This window comes from Podarcis gaigeae (genome assembly GCF_964106915.1).
Source record: "Podarcis gaigeae genome assembly, chromosome: 7".
NCBI lineage: Eukaryota > Metazoa > Chordata > Lepidosauria > Squamata > Lacertidae > Podarcis > Podarcis gaigeae.
This window is the reverse complement of record NC_139683.1, coordinates 58,961,628-58,982,459: the sequence shown is the minus strand read 5'-3', so window position 1 is coordinate 58,982,459 and position 20,832 is coordinate 58,961,628. Positions and strand designations below refer to the sequence as shown.

General features: G+C 43.3%; 1 long non-coding RNA gene across 9 annotated transcripts in view; it reads left to right on the top strand.

The window, feature by feature from the left end:
• LOC310848256 overlaps window positions 1-20,832 on the top strand; it is a 388,509-nt gene that overhangs the window by 34,747 nt on the left and 332,930 nt on the right. For 5 of the 9 annotated variants that reach the window (XR_014566218.1, XR_014566220.1, XR_014566221.1 and 2 more), the window contains exons 1-2: window positions 8,790-9,496; window positions 15,519-15,750. This is a non-coding gene — a long non-coding RNA (uncharacterized lncRNA). Of the gene's footprint in view, window positions 1-8,789; window positions 9,497-9,654; window positions 9,827-10,750; window positions 10,890-15,518; window positions 15,751-20,832 lie in introns of those variants that run through there. The other 4 variants (XR_014566225.1, XR_014566226.1, XR_014566224.1 and 1 more) reach the window with 3 other exon arrangements.

Below are 20,832 nucleotides of genomic sequence, written 5' to 3'. Positions count from 1 at the left end.
CTTAAGATGGTCATGTGCATGATTTCATTTGTGAAGCACAGAATTCACATCCCCCTACATTCCATGCGTTAAAACTACTTCTACATTCCAGCATGTTAGAGCAAAAACAAACATGCCAACACTTAAAAAATAATAATATTCTGAGCATATGAGGTTTAGCATTTTAAAAACTTACTTAAAACACAGTGTGTTTGAGGATTGTGGCAGGAGCTGGCGGAAGTCAATTTTTTTTGTAAATTTTGTAAATTGGAAAATATGGTTGTATTCAAACAAATTTGTAAAAGAAAATTTCTTAATAAAAAATTAATAATAAAACACAGTGTGTCATGACTACAGGAATAAAATGGTGTTTGCATCTGCTACCCTAATGCTAAACATGTTTACTTGGGAAAAAGCACTATTTTGTTGCAGAAAACAACAGCAGGTTTTAAATGTAAAAATAATAAAATGAGAACCTGTAACCAGGCACATACCTGGCCAGTTGCCCTGACTATAATATTGTGATTTTAATTTTAAAAAAAATAAGAATAAACAATGAAACAACCAGTGTGAGCCTTGGTGGGCCCCAGTACACCCTTTCCAATGTAGGTGCTGATGTCTGGGAATGTTTGCAGCTTCCATGATCAACTGCTGACCTCTGGATGCTTGTTTTTGGGGTGGGCCTGGACTGTGGGGCTCTGAACTTTAGCTCTGAGGTCATCAGAGCTGCACCGCTGCTTCTCATTAGCTAATCAGAACATGTTGGAACATGAATGAACGGCCCCAAAATTTGGAAAATCTTCAATCCTTGAAACTTTGGAAACTCTGGTCAATTCCAACCAACCTGTTTAATAAGCATTTAGTCCGATTTGTGGGATGATTAGACAATGTTGCACCCAGCAGGTGTTATTCTACACTTTCCAGCACAGTTTTCCATCACTTTTGGGAAGCCGTATTGTTTTACAAGAGCTCAAAATCAGCTTTAACTGAGCAGCCTGACTTTACTGGGATGTGACAGAATCTCACCCGAAAACAGTGAGTCTAGAAGTGCCCCCCTAAGCATGAAAAGTCCTTAGATATCCTGATCGTCTAAATTAGGGAGTTGGACTCGATGGCCCTTGTGGTCTCTTCCAACTCTATGATTCTATGATTCTATAATTAGCATGGGTGCAACATTTGCTATCAAAGCGAGTGGCAGAGGATCACAGCCTAAGTCATTATTTGACCACTGCTCAACTGCAGGTTGATGTATCTCCCATAGCAGGAAAAAAACTAAGGTCACATGGACATTTCCTGCACTTGGACTTTCAAAACAAACACAGCACCGACTTGCTGAGGTGGCATCTCTAGGCAAAAAAAGAAGCAGCAGTAATAATTCCCAGCACAACATATGTTGTTTCACTTACTGGCACATTTATCTTGATTGTTATATCTGTACTTGTAGATTGGTCTAATGATTTAATTCCTATCTTAAAACATAATTTCAGAAGCGGCATTGGTAAAAGACAGAAGCTGTTGATTGGAAGTAAAGAAATGGGATGCAGAGCGCTGAATCCCATGTTTATGATAATATGGACTAAACAATCGCCATAAAGGGATACAATTCTGGGGATTGAGTTCTTTGTTTTAACATGTGTTTTAAAAAATTGCAAGATTCATCATATATACTAGTTTTAGAAACCTTTTATCAATCAATTCATAGAAGCATAGAATTATAGAGTTTGGAGGGATGCTGAGAGACATCTAGTCCAACAGCCATCCTTAGATAGGTTTGAAGCACCAACCTTCTGGTTAATAGCCAGATGCACCGACCCATTGCACCGCATATCTAGCAAGTCCTTCCAAGCTCCCCTTTACTACTGATGGGTTTGCCACCCTGGGCTCCTTCGGGGGAAGAGTGGGGTATAAATTGAGGGTTGTAGCCATTGCTTGGAATACTCAAGAGTAGATCCACTGAAATTAATGAACGATACAAACTTGGGGCCGTTAATTTCAATGGGTAAAACTTAGTTGGAGACAACCTTAAATGCAAGAATGAAGTATGGGTAGGAAAGTATAACCCATGGAGACACGAACGGGTCATTATGCAATATGCAATTGTGTCTGGCCTGTGTGTGTGCAGCTTGGTCAGATCTGCTGTCACTCTCTATAGTCATGTGATCTGAGGCCTCTCTGTCATTGGATGTTCTCCCTCCCCCAGCGGTAGTGTCAGGGCAGGACTTTGAGGCAGACATCCAGGGTCCTGCTCAGCAGAATGAGCAGGAGGGCCTCCCAATGGAGAGGAACTTTGAAGGAAGTGATGTACCGTGGTACCTCGAGTTACAGATGCTTCAGGTTATAAAGGTAAAGGTACCCCTGCCGTACGGGCCAGTCTTGACAGACTCTGGGGTTGTGCGCCCATCTCACTTAAGAGGCCAGGGGCCAGCGCTGTCCGGAGACACTTCCGGGTCACGTGGCCAGCGTGACAAAGCTGCATCTGGCGAGCCAGAGCCACACACGGAAACGCCGTTTACCTTCCCGCTGGTAAGCGGTCCCTATTTATCTACTTGCACCCGGAGGTGCTTTCGAACTGCTAGGTTGGCAGGCGCTGGGACCGAGGAGCGGGAGCGCACCCCGCCGCAGGGATTCGAACCACCGACCTTTCGATCGGCAAGTCCTAGGCGCTGAGGCTTTAACCCACAGCGCCACCTGCGTCCTTCAGGTTATAGACTCCGCTAATTCAGAAATAGTACCTCGGGTTAAGAACTTTGCTTCAGGATGAGAACAGAAATTGCGTGGCGGCAGCGGAAGGCCGCATTAACTAAAGTGGTACCTCAGGTTAAGAACAGTTTCAGGTTAAGCATGGACCTCCAGAACGAATTAAGTTATTAACCCGAGGTACCACTGTAATGTAAACATTGCCATAAGCTCATTAAGCCCAGTGTAACCCTAAGAACAACTAAAGAACACAAGAGTCTGCTGGAACCGGCCCATCTTGCTCTCACAGGGGCCCACAAGACGCCTATGGTACCCACACTATTACCTAACTTCAGTACTGTTTTCTAGCTAGCTTGAATATTTACAGCTAGCATCAATATTACTAGCCAACACTATGGTAGGAAGAATGGCTGGGGAAACCCAGCCAGATGTGCAGGGTATAACTATTATTATTATTATTATTATTATTATTATTATATCTGTGAGCTACAGGCATTCATCTGCATGGAGGCTTAGCGGCTGAAGAAATTGGCAGGATATATCTGCTGTGGCCTGGCCTAGCTTGGCTGTGCATGGAATTGCTTGACTTATTACACTTTGAAAAGCTAGCAAAAGAGCTTTGATTTCCTTTCGTCCTGCTCCAAGTCAGGAAAGATGCTAGAGATGCAAGGCCGAAGAGCTAACATGCACTTGTTGCAGCCAGGCACTGAGGGTTTTTATAGACAACTTTATTCCCCCTCCTCCTGAATCAAGCCAATGAACAGGAGGCCTTGCTGGTCCTGAGCTTTGAACTGGGACATTGATCACCACTGCTCCTTTGATATTCTGAGGCTTGGGATGGGTGTTCTGAAAAGGGGAGTGGGTTCCAGGTATTGGAACCCCCTTGAGGAAGTGGTGTCCAGATGTGCCTCAGAAGGGTCAACCACAGCTTCTGGCTCCCTCTCCTCTTCAGAGAATGTCTCATCAAGACTGAGATCTGGGATCTAACAACTCTGAAGACAGAGCAAATTGTTTGGCTGATCTGAGTTCGCATAGAATAAGAATGGGAGGGGGAGCATACACTTGACCAGTTGAATTTTCTAATGTTCTTTCTACAGTGGTACCTCGGGTTAAGTACTTAATTCGTTCTGGAGGTCTGTTCTTAACCTGAAACTGTTCTTAACCTGAAGCACCACTTTAGCTAATGGGGCCTCCTGCTGCTGCCGCGCCGCTGGAGCACGATTTCTGTTCTCATCCTGAAGCAAAGTTCTTAACCTGAGGTAATATTTCTGGGTTAGCGGAGTCTGTAACCTGAAGTGTATGTAACCTAAAGCATATGTAACCCGAGGTACCACTGTACTTTATTAGAGGATCATATATTGCTTTTCCATCGGTTCCCAGGGCAGTTTACAAGGAATTGAAATTACAGCAAAAACAAATTTAGAACAATACCATTAAAACAACAGCTTGCGGGGGGGAGCAGTTAGAGGGGGGGGGGAATACAAAGCAGAATGGAAGTAACTGGCAGAGGTAAAAGAGGTGTCATTAAGAAGCCTGGTAAAATAATATAGATCTTCACCTTCTGCCAAAATGACATTGATGCAAGTGCTGGGTGAGACACCACCATCGAGAAGGCTGCACCTCCAATGGCAGGAACACACTAAGGAAGGCCTCTGTTGAAGGCACATATGTGGAAAAGCAATCCTTCTGGCACCTCAGACTGACGGCATCTGAGAGTGCACAGAGTTCCTGTTCTTCTACAGCAGCCAAGTCTCTCATCCCCTTTGATCTAACATCAAAGTGCCTAAGCATAATGTATTTCCAAAGAAGGCTTCTCTTTGTCTGTCCTAGCTTGACTGCCTAGGGTGGCAGCATCCCGTGGTTATAAATGAAAGGCTTTACTTGACTGAAGGGCTTTGGGTTCTGCTTTGAGCAGAACATTTCACCTGCCTGGTGGAACTGGAAGACCAAGTCCAAAACACATTCTCACTAAAAATGTGCTGCAAAATTGTATTTATGATATGTCCTCCTTGTAAAACAAAGGTAAAGGACCCCTGGATTGCTAAGTCCAGTCAAAGGCAACTATGGGGTGTGGCGCTCATCTCGCTTTCAGGCCATCAGCTTTCTGGGTCATGTGGCCAGCATGACTAAACCACTTCTGGTGCAACTGTGATGGAAAACAGAATGCGCGGAAATGCCATTTACCTTCCCACCACAGTGGTACCTATTTATCTACTTGCACTGATGTGCTTTCAAACTGCTAGGTTGGCAGAAGCTGGGACAGAGCAACAGGAGCTCACCCCGTCGTGTGGATTCCAACTGCTGACCTTCTGGTCCTCCTTGTATCACAGGTCTATTCAGGTGGATGGCCACAAGGGACAGTTCTAACTCTATGGTGGTCCCATGGCTTTAGAATTTTCTTATATTTTTCAATTGGCCTTCAAGGCATGGTGTAAATTAGCTGGGTGATAGTATGGTTGAACTATGTTTTCCCACCAGCTCTATGGGATATTGCTGAGTTGTAGTTTTAAGTTTTAAAAATTTGTATTGTTGTTCTTTTAACTTAATATTGTTTTTAGTTGTAAACTGCTTTGGATGGTCAGATGCCCAGAAAAGCAGCATAAACTATTTTAACAACGTTTTAAAGAAATAAAAGAATTAAAGGTGGCAAAATGTGTTATTTTTTCACATCCAGAAAATTGCAACTTCTATACTTTGAAGATGGGTGCTTCTCATTCCTCAAAATGGCTCACTTGGAATCTTTTCTGTGTCTGCAGCCTCCAATCCTGGCAAGTGGCCAAGAAGACAAAATCTCAGCTGACTGGAAACCTTAAGAATTAGTAGTAGAAAGATCCTGATGTGCAAGGATAATTTTTAATCTTGTAGAAATATATCTCCTTGGGCCTCCTGAAGCTCACAAGGGAAAAATATACATGTAGCATTATCTAATTGTAGCTGAATGGGAGCTACATGATGGGAGGGTCTGGGCTGAAGTGAAACAAAGTGATAAATGAATTTCTGTGGTTGAGAGATATTAGATTGGGATGGCAAGACACGGGAACGAAAAATGACTTTATTAAGTCTTCTGTCGCTATTTTACAGCCCTTCTGGGTCCCATCTAAAGTGCACATCTTCATCTGATAGTAAAAGACAACTTTTTTCACCACGATTTGAACACTTTGATGCCCCTTTTAAAAATGTCCCAGCAAGTCACAGGCAAGTATTTTTGCATTGTTTCCAACGTTATATGTAGGACTACTAGATCAACACCTGTAACCTTCAGTTCTATGAAGCTTGAAACAACAAACAGCAATGAACTTCTTTTAATTTGTGATACACTTTTATTCCTATATGCTGCTTTTCCTAAAATTAAGGAGAGCTGTGTTAGAAAATATCCTTTTGAATGGGATATACCATAATTTCTTTAAAATAAATAAATGGTTGACTGGTTAAATAGGAATCACCCCTAGGTCAACAGACAGAGAAGTATTCTTCATTTTTTTTAAACCTGCTTTTAAACCTGTGTGTGGACAGGCGGTCTAGTAAAAGGACTGTAAATGGATTGGACTTATTTGAAAGTCGAGATAAAGCCTCCATGTAGTCATTAAATTAAGGAAAAAAATATTTTTTTGGGGGGGTGATATTGAACTAAATTCTTTGGCTAGATTACTGCAATGGGATTCTCTTCTTCTCCCCCTCCCCACGTCTCATACAAGACATGCTAGATACAAGGGCAGCCCCACAGTAGTGAACAGTAGTAAAGTATTGAGTTTACCAATACATGGACCAGACCACTGTAGTCAGACTACCTTGGTCCAGGAATGGTCACAGCTGGAATATCAGGCAAAGATGGTAGAAGGCAAGCCTAGTCACAGAGGTCACTTGGGACATTTGTGATAAAGATGGACCACTACCCTCAAACTCCTTCAGATTAAGTGCAAACCTAACCAAAACAGGTAATTGGGCTAACTCTTGTGCATGGGAACCTCTCACCTCCAAAGCCTCTGTCTTTCTAGGACACAGCTCAGTTTATTCTCGTCCCATCCACCACTGCACCTGGGGCTTGCACAGCCTCATCTGACTCAGATGCAATGGAGAAACAGAGATGGGCATCATCAGTGCACTGATGACACCTTGCTCCAGAACGCCTAATGACCACTCCCTGCAACTTCATGTAGATAAAACAGTGAACTGTAAACATCAGGGGGCTTAAGGGAACTCTCCCAGTGCATGTCTCCGGACATGACCCTCCAGGGAGGAAGACAACCACCATAACATAGTGCCACTGATGCCCATCCCACAAGGTCAGGATTCCAGCATTTTCAAGGATGTCTTGGATGTTGTGGAAGAGTTGAGTCTCGTAAGGTGAGTACTAATCCAAGTCAGACACCAGATATATAAAATAATATTTTTAGATTCAGTGTTTAGCATCCATTACACACCACCAACATCCAGTTCCATTCTCAGAAGTCACTAACATGAATTATGGCTTTATCACTGAAACAGGATGTATTCCTAGCTACATTTCCAAGCAGCAGTAGTTTGCTTGCATATTCTATTCCGTGGTGTTCACATTTCCAGGGAAGTAGGGAGCATTCCTAAGAGTCAGCACCTCCTTTTTCAAGCAACCCAGAGAAGACAGCAGCAAATAGCCACTGGGTTTTTAAAAGCAGAATCAAAAGAACTGTAGAGTTGGAAGGAACTACGAGGGTCATCTGGTCCAACCCCCATGCAATGCAATAATATTTTGCCCAATGTGGGGCTCAAACCTGTGACCCTGATAGTAAGAGTCTCATGATCTACAGACTGATATGAGGTAGGGGTGATCATTTGAAGGAGGGGTGCTTCTTACAATCAGGGTTGACCAGTGAAGACTGGTTCATTAGGGGGATTGAGGCACTGCCCCACGCGTCCCAGTTTGCTATCACCCAGCCCCCACCTGCCTGCTTTCATACTTATCACCAGTCCGGGGATGGCAATGGCTGTCAGCGTCCTCCTCCTCAGTCTCAGTGTTGTTTCCTCCCAGCGAGGTGGGGGGGGGAGAGTAGAATTAGCTGCCTCTTCGTGTCATGGCCAATGGCTCTGCCTACTGTTGGTCTCCCAGCCTTCTGCTCTGCCAGTCTCAGTAGGTATCACCCACCATTGGAACTGAAGCAGGTATACAACCCTCTTCAATAAGGATGCCCACTTCAGTCCTGCTCAAGTCCTCTGCTACCCTGTACCTCTCTTCACAGTAAATCCACCCTCCCCAGAAGAAGGAATTGTAGGCAGGGTTTTTTCCCCAGCTGGAACTCAGTTCTGGCACCTCTCAGGTGGGCGTTATTGCCATTATAAGGGTGAGTTTCGGCACCTCTTTTTCTAGAAAAATAGCACTGAATGTAGGTCTAGATGGATTGCGTCAATTGGACTGACCCAACATTTATTTTGAATGGTTGAATTTCCCCCTCAACAGCTTTTGAACTTAGCCAGGAGTGCTCAACGGACCCACTTGATTTTGAGGCCAAACATTCTATGGCTTTCTGACCTCTCCTGCTATCTACATACAGGTAGGAGGTTCACTCAGAAGCACTTCCAGGGGTGAAGTGCCACAGGGAATGAATCCACACAACTTGGAATCCTTTCCTCAAGGTCAGAATAGTGACCCAGTAGAAGGAGGCGTTTTGTTACCAGTGGTGGTGGAATAGACTGTGCCAGTTTCAGATTGTGGACTGAGGAAGGGATATCATTTTCGAATATCCCTTTATACTAAGTTTTTTGTTGTTGTTTGTTTTTTTGTAAACTATTTACGAGTAGCAAATTTGCTGCCTGCCCTAATAAAAGGTTCCTCTTTAATGCGCTAAATGTTTTGATTTCAGGTTGGTCCCTTTTTGTTTTAAATTGGCGCTCTCTCATCTGCAGTCTAAAGTGGTGCAGTCCATTCTACCGCCCAATTTCCCTGCAGGTGTAGACCGGCAAGGTAGGTAAAGCAACATGGGGACGCTGTAGGGAACCAATTCCGAATTAAGCTTTTTTTTTTTTTTAAAGAGCATATTGGCGCGGCCTTGGTGGAAGTTAGCCGTGGGGACTGGAGGAGTGCCGCGGAGTTTTCCGGGCGCTGCTTGCTCGGGCAGGCGCTGTTCTGTAAGGGGCCTAAAGGGAGACCCGGCCGCGACTCGTTGCTCAAGAACAAGGCGCGGTCGGAACTCGGAACATCTTCAACTTCTTGCGCACGTGCGCACAAAGGGATCTTTTGGCGCCGCGACGCGCCCAGCCTTTTCTCCCCCTCCTCCTTGGGGTTAACAACGCCTTTCCTCGTGGTATCCAAAACAAAGCGCGCGCAGGCCATTGGAAAGAGAGGAAGAATCAGTCTACCCTTGTGGACTTTACCCAACTTCCAGGCTCGCTATGATCCACATCCCCTTCCCCCACCCCGCTTCTAAGACTTGTTTGCTGAGGAGTATTAGTTTTTAAAGAGCGAAATCGTACAGCATGGCATGGAGGATGGCACAATGCAATAGCGGCGGCTCGGGGGGGGGGCGCCTTAAATTTTCCTTTTGTGTCCTTCTCACGTCTCCGCAACGAGGCACCCGACTTGGGTAAAAGTTGCAGAAGCGGGATCGAAGTGAGAAAAAAGTTAAGCGCAAAGGAAGCCGAGCTCTTGGCTGCGCCTTTGTTTGGTGCCGGGGGACGCGAGGAGCGGGCGGCCGAGGGGGAGCCACTTAGCTCAGCTAGACGGACCCGGCGCAATTGCATTCGGGAATTGCATTGTTTTCTCCTCCTCCTCCTCCCCCCGCCGCCCCGTCCAACCGTTTGGAAGAGGAAGGAGGAGAAAGCGGAAGGGGTTATCCTTCTGTCTCCTAAGGTGAGTTGCGTTTCTCTTTTGTGGAGCGCCGCGAACTTTAACCATTCTTCTCCTCCCATCCTCCCCAAAACAGCGGGACCTTATAAAAGTTTTCTTTTTGTGTGTTCAATATCCCTCCCCTCCCCAGCCCGGCCTTAGCTGTGCGCGTTAGTTAGGAAGCTGCAGCCTCAGTGGCAGGCAGTTTGGTCTGGGATTAGAATGTGCTCTTGGCGTCCGGGTGTGTTTGTGTACTGTACTTTCCCTCCTTCTCATTGATAAAAACATGGAGCAAGTGGAAGGAACAGGCTGGGACTGAGACTTGTTGCTTTTGGGAGACGGCTGAAAACGATGGTTTGTAGATGAGAATGGAGGCGGTGGGGTTGGGGGGGAAGGACTGTTTTTGGCTTTCTTCCCTAGTCCCCACACTCTCTGCGTTCCTCGACCCCCTTCCCTTTCATTTTGGGAAGCGGCTCCAGTAGTCCCTATTCAGGAGGACAGGTGAAAAGCTTGGTGGGTCCCTATTATTATGGGCTGCCGGTGCTCTCGTTCCCACCGCTCCCTCCCTCTCGCTGTGCAACAGGTAGAGAGATGTCAAAAGCTGGTTGCTGCCGAGCTCCTTTGCGCGAGGACGCTTTTGTTCCCCTTGGCTGGATGGAGACGTTTCCAAAAGTGAAAGGGAAACGTGTTAACCCTACATCTTGCTGGCCTCCCCTATCCTGCACCTCCCCCCCTTCACTTTGGGTGTGAGGATATCTTTCCCATTTTCGGGAAATCAAGACCTTGTTCTTGGGGATCGTAAGGGGAGGGGGCTGGGAAGGGGAATCGCGCCTAGCCCGAATACCGAGGGGAATTGTTCTCAATGACCGTCAAGGGGAATCCAAACAAAGAGGTGCATCTACCGGAAATAATGATTTGAGAGATTCTCCTCCTTGCCCCCTCCCGCCTCCATTAAAGTTGTTTTTCTGGGAGGCTCAGTTAGAGGGAAGTTTTGAACTGGAGGCTGAGATGAGGCGCAAAGGGAAGTCTACGAGAGGCTTCTTTTGGGGGGGGAGAGGAAAAAAAAGTTGCAGGGCAGGATCTGTTCAAAAGAAGAAGAGAAGGCTGAAGTTAGACTTGAGGTGCTCTTGGATGGGGGTGGGTGGGGAGAGGGAGGGGGAGGGAGGGAGGGAAAGGGGGTGAGAGGGAGAAACCTGCTGCCGCTTGCTGGTTCTTTGTCTGCTCAGGGAACTTGAACAAAAGAGGAAACTCGGATGAACTCTCCATCTCCCCTTTTGGGTTTATCTGGTCTTTTCAACAGTTTATTCAGACTTCTCCAACTTCTCCCAAAGACTTTGTAGAATGTTCCAGCTACTCCTCAGAGAGTCCTGGTTTTTAATTTTAATATATATTTTTTGGTCTTAAGAGAAGAAGGAAGGTGAGTTACTTCTGCTATTTCTCTCCCCCTCTTCCCTTTGTGGCTTTGTTATCAACTGAAAGTGTTAAGTGGAAACTGCGATAGAGAGGTTGGGATGTGTGCATCAGACTAGTGTGGAATCCACTTGGGTCTGGATGTTAATATGCTGGGGGTATGATGTTGATTTTGTTAATGCCTGCAATTCTGTCAGTTTGGATCTGCTTATGTAATGCAGTTTGGCGGGCACCAAGGTGGGTGGGGGGGGGGAGAGAGACTGCCTCTTGCTTGAGATGTGGATTCTCTGGACAGTGACTGGGAAGAGTGTTTTTTGTGACTGGGGGTGCTGCTGGCTGAACCAAGAACGGGATGCTGAAATGATCAGATTGAAGGGAAGGTGGACATTTTGGAAGGTGTGGTCTACATTGAATCTGCCTGGGTGAGATGCAGGTGAATGCTGGTTCTTTGTTGATGTGTGGGTTTGTGGAGGCATAAATGTAAGGTAGGTACCAGCAGAAACTTCTCTACTTCTGTAGAACTGGAAAGATGTTCAGAGTTGGACCATTAGGATAGCACATTTCACTGTTAAATGGGCCATTATTAAGATGGAAGTTTTCAGGCTACTTTCCAGTATACTTGTGAAAATCTTGTGTTCTTTTTGTTGGTTTCAAAGCTCTGGCATTTCTCCCCTTTTGTTAACTTGTTTTGGTAACTTACATTATATTCCTGTTTGCTCTCTTATTATTATTATTTAAATTATTTGTCCTGGTTTTTTCTGTTTCGTTCAATAACTACTTTTTTCTTAATCCCATTGTTTCCTTGCTTTTCCCGGTTTCTGTGTTCCTTTTGATTTATGGTACCTACCATTCTACAACTTCTTTCTTATACACGGCATTTGTTTTGCCGTGATATCTGCAGGCATGTCTTCTTTTAATACTTTATTTTGATGCAGACACTTACACTAGTTTAATACTTCTTTCCTCCCCGGGGAATCCTTGAAAGTTTAGTTCCAAGATGTGGACTAGAAATCTTCAGTGCGATTTTCAGCGCCCTTGTAGAACTTCATGTACCAAGGATCTTTGATGAAACCATGCTAGTTGGATTGGTGCCAAACCATTTTAAGTTTGTAGTGTATATCCGTCCTTCATTTTCTCCTCACTTTTCTCTCACAAATGTTAGTAGATCCACAGGAGAGCCTGCAATGGGCAGATTATTTCCTGTCATGGCTGGTCTTGTTGAACCAATATAATTCTTGCACTTGAATCTAGTACTGGAATGACAAATGCTGGATCTAATGTGCGGTAACACACAGGCCTTGTCTATGTAGGAAATTCTGGAGCACATTCTGAGTATTGTAACCACCGACAGAGCCAGGCTGGTAGGATCACTAGTACAGATAAAAGTATTGGCAATCTGGTCACTGTGTGACTAGGCCTTCATATGAGTCCAGTTGTGTGATTCCTGTACAAGTCTTCCAGTTAAGGGCTGATGTTAAGGTTTGAGAGTGTAAGCTGTAGTGCCAGAAATACTTACAAAGTTCATTAAGCGCAGCAGAGCTCAGAACAATAGAGTACTTCAAGAATAGAGCTACAAATTGAGAGAGGGTGGGAAGAGAAATAGAGAAACCAGGCTCCTAACTTGTACCACCTCATATCTCATATTTTCCAACTTCTCCTGTTCCTGTATTGTTCAGTTTTCTTATTAATTTAATCTTATTACTTTAATTTTTGCTCATATCTTTGTTTAATGTATTTCACTGATTCCCTACTAACTTTCCTACTCCATTTCTTACCTGAGGCTTTAAAGCTATTTCCAGGGGCTTTTCAACAACAATAGAAGCTTCAAGCCTATAGAAATATTGTGGGGGTTGTGCAGTTGCTATTGTGATTTGTAGTTGAGGAATTGTACTTGGTGCGTATTTGGGCAATGTGCACTTGTTCTATGCCTAAAACCCAAGCAAGATATGAAAAGGGAAGTTGGCCTTTTAATAGTCAGTGCTAAAGGTTGCCTTTGGTTTTGGGAATCAGCTGTGAAGTTTGGTTGGAAATCTTAAAAACAAAACAAAAACAAAGATCACCTAGACTTGTACAGAAAAAGATCCCTGTTGGATTAGGCCAAAGGCCCATCTAGTCTAACATTCTGTTCTCACAGTGGCTCATGGGAAGCCTGCAAGGAGGACTTGAGTGTGACAATACTTCCTCCACTTGTGCCCATCATATTATTCAGAGGTATACCACTTCTGAAAATCTAGGTGACTGCTTAGATTCTAGAATAAAGACAATCAGTCCACTATTCCTCATGCAAGTGCATGCTGTCTGTTGGAACTTATACCCATAGTCAACATGACTGCATAAATAATAATAATAATAACTTGTCTTTTTGGTGCTACCAGAAAGACTCTTCATTGTTTTTGCAGCAAGAGACTAACGTGGCCACCCCTATCGAAAAATGGTAGGACCACAGTTTCCAGAAGATGAGTTGTAACCATATTTGGGAAGAGAACTGTGGCTAGTTTAACCATGTAGTTCAAACAGTGTTAAGTATGTTACACTACAGTCAAATGCAGCAAAGCCTCTTTCTCACTGCAAAGCACCCCTGGAGGCACTGTTTTGCTTGGGAGAAGAGGTGAAAAGGAAGGGAATGCTTAAGCCAGGCATAAGCCAGGCCCTCCAGCTGTTTTGGGACTACGACTCCCATCATCCCTATCTAACAGGACCAGTGGTCAGGGATGATGGGAATTATGGTCCCAAAACAGCTGGAGGGCCAAGTTTGGCCATGACTGGCTTAAGCCTTCCCTTCTGGCCCATTTGACCCTGAAGATCCTCTCTGCAATCTGTTCCTTTAGTTTCTGCTAGTATTGCAGATCCATGTTTACCTTGCAGACATGGGTCTGGAAAATCACAGGGTTAGAAATTTAAATAGGGATGGGAAATTGATGGGCAGAAGGAAGTGATTTGAGCAACTCTCTTCCTTCCATCTTTTCTCTGATGCAGATTGCCCTTTGGGCTTTGTTATAGTGTAATGAAGTTATAGTGTACCTTGCGACTAAATCTACAGGAACAGAAAACTTTCAAATGTATGCAGATTATAAAGTCAGGAGAGCATGGTCTTTGGGGGACACATTTCCTCAAAGTGGTGATGGCTTCATTTCTGGTTCTGCATGCTATTTCATCATCTATTACTCCATGCTGTATCTGCATAAGGGTTGAGTTGCCAGTCACTTTAAACCAGGGGTCAGCAAACTTTTTCAGCAGGGGGCTGATCCACTGTCCCTCAGACCTTGTAGGAGGCCGGACTATATTTTGGAAAAAATAATAATGGATGAATTCCCATGCCCCACAAATAACCCAGAGATGCATTTTAAATCAAAGCACACATTCTTTCTACTCATGTAAAAACATGCTGATTCCTGGACTGTCTGTGGGCCGGATTTAGAAGGCAATTGGACAGGATCTGGCCCCCAGGGCTTAGTTTGCCTACCCATGATATTAAACAAATCTTCCCTTTAACAGGCAGTTAAGAGTAATGTTTGTAACTCTTTAGATTTGTGGGCCCACTTGTAATTGCCTAAGAGTCTAGGATGGTATCCATTTGATACTCTTTTAGTGATTGTGTCAGTCTTCTTTTAATACTTTGTGATTTATGCAAACAATAAAATTTGTGTTTTACTGTGCACCAAACTCAAATCGTTATTTGAATAGAAAGGTTGGGAAACGTCTTTGCTGTAGTTGCTAGGAATTAATGGCTAATGATAAGTTGCCAGAGGTAAGATTTAAAAGTTCAATGCATGTGGAAAAACCCTGTTGAGGAAAAGTTGCTTCTGTAATGGATGGCGCTTAATAGTAAAAGTACAGTGGTTGAGATGAAATGGGTTAGGCTGCAACCCTCTATGCCTTTACCTGGGAGGAACTCCCATTAAGTCCAGTGGAGCTTACTTCTTAAATAGGCACACATAGATTTGACTGCAACAAAAGCTTCTAGAACAGTGGCTCCCAATTAGCTAAGTACTGCAGACCCTGTGTTTTTCAAAAGCCAAGTTATGGACACCTTACTTTTGAAAATTTTCATATCTCTATGGCATCGGTAGCTTTTGTTATGTGAATGGTGCCACAGATTCCCTGGAAGGTTTATTTATGTGAACCCCTTGAGGTCTGTGGACCCCCCAATTGGGAACCACTGTTCTAAAGCAGGGGTGGCTCACCTGCTGTTTGGGGCTCTGGTTTACCTTCCCCACCAAGCATTTTTCTGCCCCCCACCTAAGCCCTACCAGGTTTTGCAGCAGCAAAAAGGAAAACTACACAGTAGATTCTGCACTGGGGTGGGCAGAGCACAGAGCCCTGATGGGGATGCAAATCGCCCTTGTGTGTGCAAATGGTCACGCTCATCATTGGCATGTGGTCCACTAGAGCACCACTGTTCCAAAGGAATATCAGGATTGTTCTGATACTTTCATCATTGAACACAAATGAGGCTTACAGGAGTCTTCCCCCTGAATTCTAAGCATGTTTAGGTGAAAACAGACCCTACTTAAAAATCAGTCAGACTTAATTCCAAGTATGTGTGCTTACAATCACAGCTTTAGAATTGGTTTATAGTGAAACTGTTGAAATGTGCCAATACCAAAGCTTACAACCTTTCATTTCTATTGCATAGGTAAACTGTGTGAATATCTCTGAAGTAGGATACCTGCCAGCAAGCTACGTCTAAATCGGTATCAACCAGAACCAGACAGACGCCATGTTTTATTAACCTTCTCATTGTGGAATACAGTGTAAACCAAAGAAGACACTAATACTTGGATTTATAAGTTGTAAGAATTTCTCCAAATGGAAGCCGGTGAAAATTGTAGGTGAATGGCTTGGTCGCCTCTGTGATTCAGAATAAGGTATGTGTAAAATAAACATTGTTGCTCAGAATAAGTCTTACTCAAGTACTGATTTGATGCCAAATTTAGGATTGCTCCTTTAACTATGTTATGCATGTCAGTTACGTGCTCCAAAATATGTCCATTTGTTAAATTCAGCTTCTGAAATGTTGAGGCATGTATCAGGGGTGGTCCTCCAGATGTTGTTGGAGTCAATCAGTCACAGTCGGCATAGTTAATGGTCGGGGATGTTTGGAGCTGGAGCCAGTGTGGTGTCAGACTAGAACCTGGGAGAACGGGGTTCAAATCCCCTACTCAGCTTTGTAGCTCACTGGGTGACCTTGGACCATTCACTGCCTTTCAGGCCAACCTACTTCGCGGGGATGTTGTGAGGGTGAAATGTGAAGTGGTACAACCATCTGTGCTGCCTTGAGCTCCTTGGAGGAAAGATGGGATAAATAAATAAACAATAAACATCTGGAGGGCCACAGGATTTGTGTGTTTGTGTCTGTCTGTCGATCGATCTGGATCTGGATGGCCTGAGCCTTGTTGGTCCACAGTGACAAGAAGAGATTCTTAACTGGTTAGTTCAGAGGGATCAGGTGCTCTAGGTCAAGAAACATATTGTGACCATAGACTTGACCTTCCCAGTCTGAGCAACTTGTCACAGACTCATTTATTTCCATTGCCTTATAACACATCACTCGTCTGTTGCCTCTTTGTCTTTTCCTGCCTGCCCTGGAACCCAACCTTCAATGTGACTTGGGCCACATCGCCTTTTTGGACTCTTGGTTACTGTTTTCAATATTACCTCCGTTGACCCTGCTTGGCCTTAGTAAAGTGAAACCTGGATTGGGTGTTGCTGTTCTTAAAAGGTGGTTAGGATCTCTGGACTTTGAATATGCCTTCTTTGGGTATCTTTCCCTCCACCATCTGAAATTTGCTATAGGCTTTTCTTTTAAGTTTGTTTTGTTGGATGCTTTTGTGGAAGCCAACCATTTGTACATATTATGAATGTCAATTTACACAGTGAATTAGGCTATGGCTTTAAGTGGTCAAGGTGGATACTATGGGGGAAAAGATAAGTATTTGGGTGAAATATTAGTGTTGAGAATAGATGCAAATTTTTTTGGATTTGTTTAAGATTTGGTGAATGTTAAATGCATGCATCTAAAAGGTATCTCAGATAGTTGTGATGTTTGCATTGGCTTTTGTCTTGTCAGTTTTGTATGCTCTGTTTGTATTTAGGGCACAGTTAGTGCCATGAAAATAGTTGCTTTTGATATGCATATTTTCTCCCAAAAGATTTGTTGAGGTCTATAAAAGATGTAGGGCAGTTAAGTATGCACTCCTTAAGAAAAAGTGTTGAGGATGGCTGGTTTTTTTTAACATTAGGGAAAGAAAAATAATCTCTTGTTTTCCAAGTTGTAAAGAGAACTTCAATTTCCCCCCTCCCAAATCTGCTTTATATTGAGGCTTTATTATTAATAATAATAATTTATACCCCACCCATCTGGCTGGGTTTCCTCAGCCACTCTGGGTGGCTCCTAATTGGATATTAAAAACACAATACAGGATTAAACATTAAAAACTTCCATTGCCAGGGCTGCCTTCAGATGTCTTTTAAAAGTAGGATAGTTGCTTATTTCCTTGACATCTGATGGGAGAGTGTTCCACAGGGCAGGTGCCACTACCGAGAAGGCCCTCTGCCTGGTTTCCTGTAGCCTCACTTCTCGCGGTGAGGGAACCGCCAGAAGGCCTTCGGCATTGGACCTCAGTGTCCGGGCTGAATGATGGGAGTGGAGATGCTCCTTCAGGTATACAGGATTGAGGCCGTTTAGGGCTTTAAAGGTCAGCACAAACACTTTGAAATGTGCTCAGAAACGTACAGGGAGCCAATGCAGGTCTCTCAGGCCAGTGTTACATGGTCCTGACGGCCGCTCCCAGTCACCAGTCTAGCTGCCGCATTCTGGATTAATTGCAGTTCCCAAGTCACCTTCTTCTTTTTTTTTTAAAGAATATTTATTAAAGTTTTCAACAACTTAAATAACATAAAAACAACAAAAAAAGAAAAAAGAAAAGCAAAAATGACAATAAGATAGACATTCATACAAAACAAATAACAAGTATAATTTCATTCCCTTATAGTCGTATACCTTACTTTCCCGACCTCCTCGTACCTCCCCTCTCTGTATTCCAATCTCTAATCAAGCCAATTCAGCAAATCCTTCCCCTAATTTCTGATATAATTTTTAATCTTCCTTTTCTTACACATAATCATTACAGCTAAAAACCCCTTAATTTCTAAGTCAACATCGTTCTAACATTCAATAATCTTGCAATGTTTCTTAAGATAGTCCTTAAATTTCTTCCAATCTTCTTCCGCCGTCTCTTTTCCCTGGTCACGGATTCTGCCAGTCATTTCTGCCAGTCTCATATAGTCTATAACTTTCATCTCCAAGTCACCTTCAAAGGTAGCCCCATGTAGAGTGCATTGCAGTAGCCCAAGTGGGAGATAAGTAGAGCATGCACCACTCTGGCGAGACAGTCTGCGGGGCAGGTAGGGTCTCAGCTTGCGTACCAGGTAGACAGCTGCCCTGGACACAGAATTGGCCTGCGCCTGCATTGATGTGGCAATTTCTCCCTTGTTGCTTCATGGCGCTTGTAATGTTAAAATTGAGGAACCAGGCAGCTCCTTCCCATGCAAATGTTATAGTACTTCCCTTTTCAGCTCAAGTTGTACTTAAGCAGAAGATTGAGGTGTGTATTGAAGCTGCAAATGGAAGCTTGTGTTCCCTTCATCCCAACCATTTCCCCCAATATTTTGGTAGTTGCTTGGCATTGTGATGCTGATGATACTGATAATGGCTGCATAGGAGTGGAAGGGGGATGGGGGCAACCAAGGAGGGGGAGGCACTTTGACCAGGAAGACAACACTGCATAAAGAAAAGGTTGTATGAGCAACCAATAAAGACAAAATGGTTGGTTAGAAAGTCTAACAATATTTGAGTCTAGATTAACAATGCAGATAGTAAATCAAAAGCAATAAATAAATAAATCTGACTTTATATTGTCCGTAGCTGTAAATTTTGTGACTTAATTTCTTCCTTAATAACAGCCATTCACATAAAATTTACCTTCGAGTTACTTCAGTTTTAAACATCAGCATAATCTTCATTTTGCTTTTGAGAGTATGGGCTAACTACTTTAAGCTATTATTGCTTAAAGCATAGCTTTTACAAACTGTGTGTTGAGACACGTTAGTTGAATATGGGCAAACTATGGTACTACTACTACTTCTTCCTGTAAAAAAAGTCTTACTCCTATTGGAACAACTAACAATCTAATATTGTACACACTTACATGGGAGTAATTTCCATTGAACTCCGTATGACTTACTTCTGAGTAGACATACATAAGATTACACTGCTCCAAAGAAAAAAGTTTGAAACATATAGGCTGTATCAATCTGCTTCAGACAGTTAATTTATTATTATGAAGGAGATTACAAATTAAGTGGTGATAGGAAACATTGTGTTTTAAGTTTGTTTGTATTATTTTAGGGAGTGGATTTCTGTATCCTTCTGCAGCCTTCTACAAAACAATGTTCTCTTCTGAAAAAAAGAAAAACCACTCCATAAAGCACTCCATAATGATTCACTGTAATTAGTATGAATTATGTAAAATGGCTGTGGAACTAATATGATTTCAACCACTGATAATTTCACTGCAAGATTGTTGGGTTTTGGAATTGGTATGGAAGATGGAGAAACTCCAAATTCTTCACCACAGTGGTGCTATTTTTTCCAGATTAGAGACTTCCTTCATTGCTTTTTCACCAGTGGCGAATTTTGTAAGATCATGCCTGTCTGGGTATAAGCTCTGCTCCCCAAATAGGAAGGGTTCCTTGTCAATAGAAATCTTCAGAATCAGCACTGAATGAAATAATGTTTTTGAGAACATTTTTAATGGCAACTGCTTTTAGAATGTTTTTAATTGTAAACTGCTTTTATATATTTTTTTTAATAGTGATTGTTTTTAGAATGTTTTAACTGTTTAGCTATTTTTTATTTGGAAACATTGGTGTGTTTGCCACCCTGGGCTCCTTTGGGAAGGAAGGCTGGATATAAACTAAAACAAGTAATAATTAAAAGAATTTGTTCTGAGCAAAGCAATTGGGTCATGATGCAGTGATTGTGTAAGGTCTCTTATAGAATTTACATGTTGGTAATGTTAATTTTTCCAGTAAAATTAGTGACAAGTCAAAGCGATTGGTTTCAACTGGATTGGGGCCTGCGTGTTTGGATTGGGGTCTGTGACTTAAGTGAGTACACAGCTTGGGGGTACTTCTGGATCCTTTGCTGTCACTTGAGGCTTAGGTGACCTTGGTGACGTGGAATGCCTTCCATCAGCTTCAGCTGGTGGCCCAGCTGTGCCCCTATCTGGACAGGGATAGCTTAATTTTTGTGGCCTGTGCTCTGGTAACCACTGGCCAGGTTGCTCAAAGGGGCAAGACAGTTTGAGCACATAAAGCAGCCATGGCCTGACCACATTGGCTGCCAGTTAGTTTCAGGGCCCAAGTGCTAGTTTTGATCTATATAGCCTTAAGTGGCTCAGGACCTCAAAGATCACCTCTCCCCATATGAACTGACCCAGACACTGTGATTGTCATCTGAGGCTCTTGTTTGTGTGCCTCTTTCATGACAGGTCTGGAAGGTGGCAACCCGAGAAAAGCCTTTTCTGTGGTGGCTTCCTACTTGAGGAATGCTCTCCCCAGGGATTCGCCGCCAGGCAAAAGCCTTATTCTCTTCCAGGCTTTTGACTCATTAAACCATCTATAGCCTTTTAAACTAGGGGGTATTGTTTTTGTTTGTTACAATGGTATGTATTTTTGTGTTTTTGTATTCTAAACCTCCCTGTGATCCTCAGATGGACAGTATAGAATTTTAATGAACAACAACAACAACATAACTGGGTGTGATGCATTCCAGTGATACTATAATATTTTCCTGTTCTTCTGTTTCTCTCTGTCTCTAATCTCTTACTTTCCTGTTATCAGGTTTGTTTGTTTCTAAAGCCAGAGATCCTAAATCCTAAAGGCTG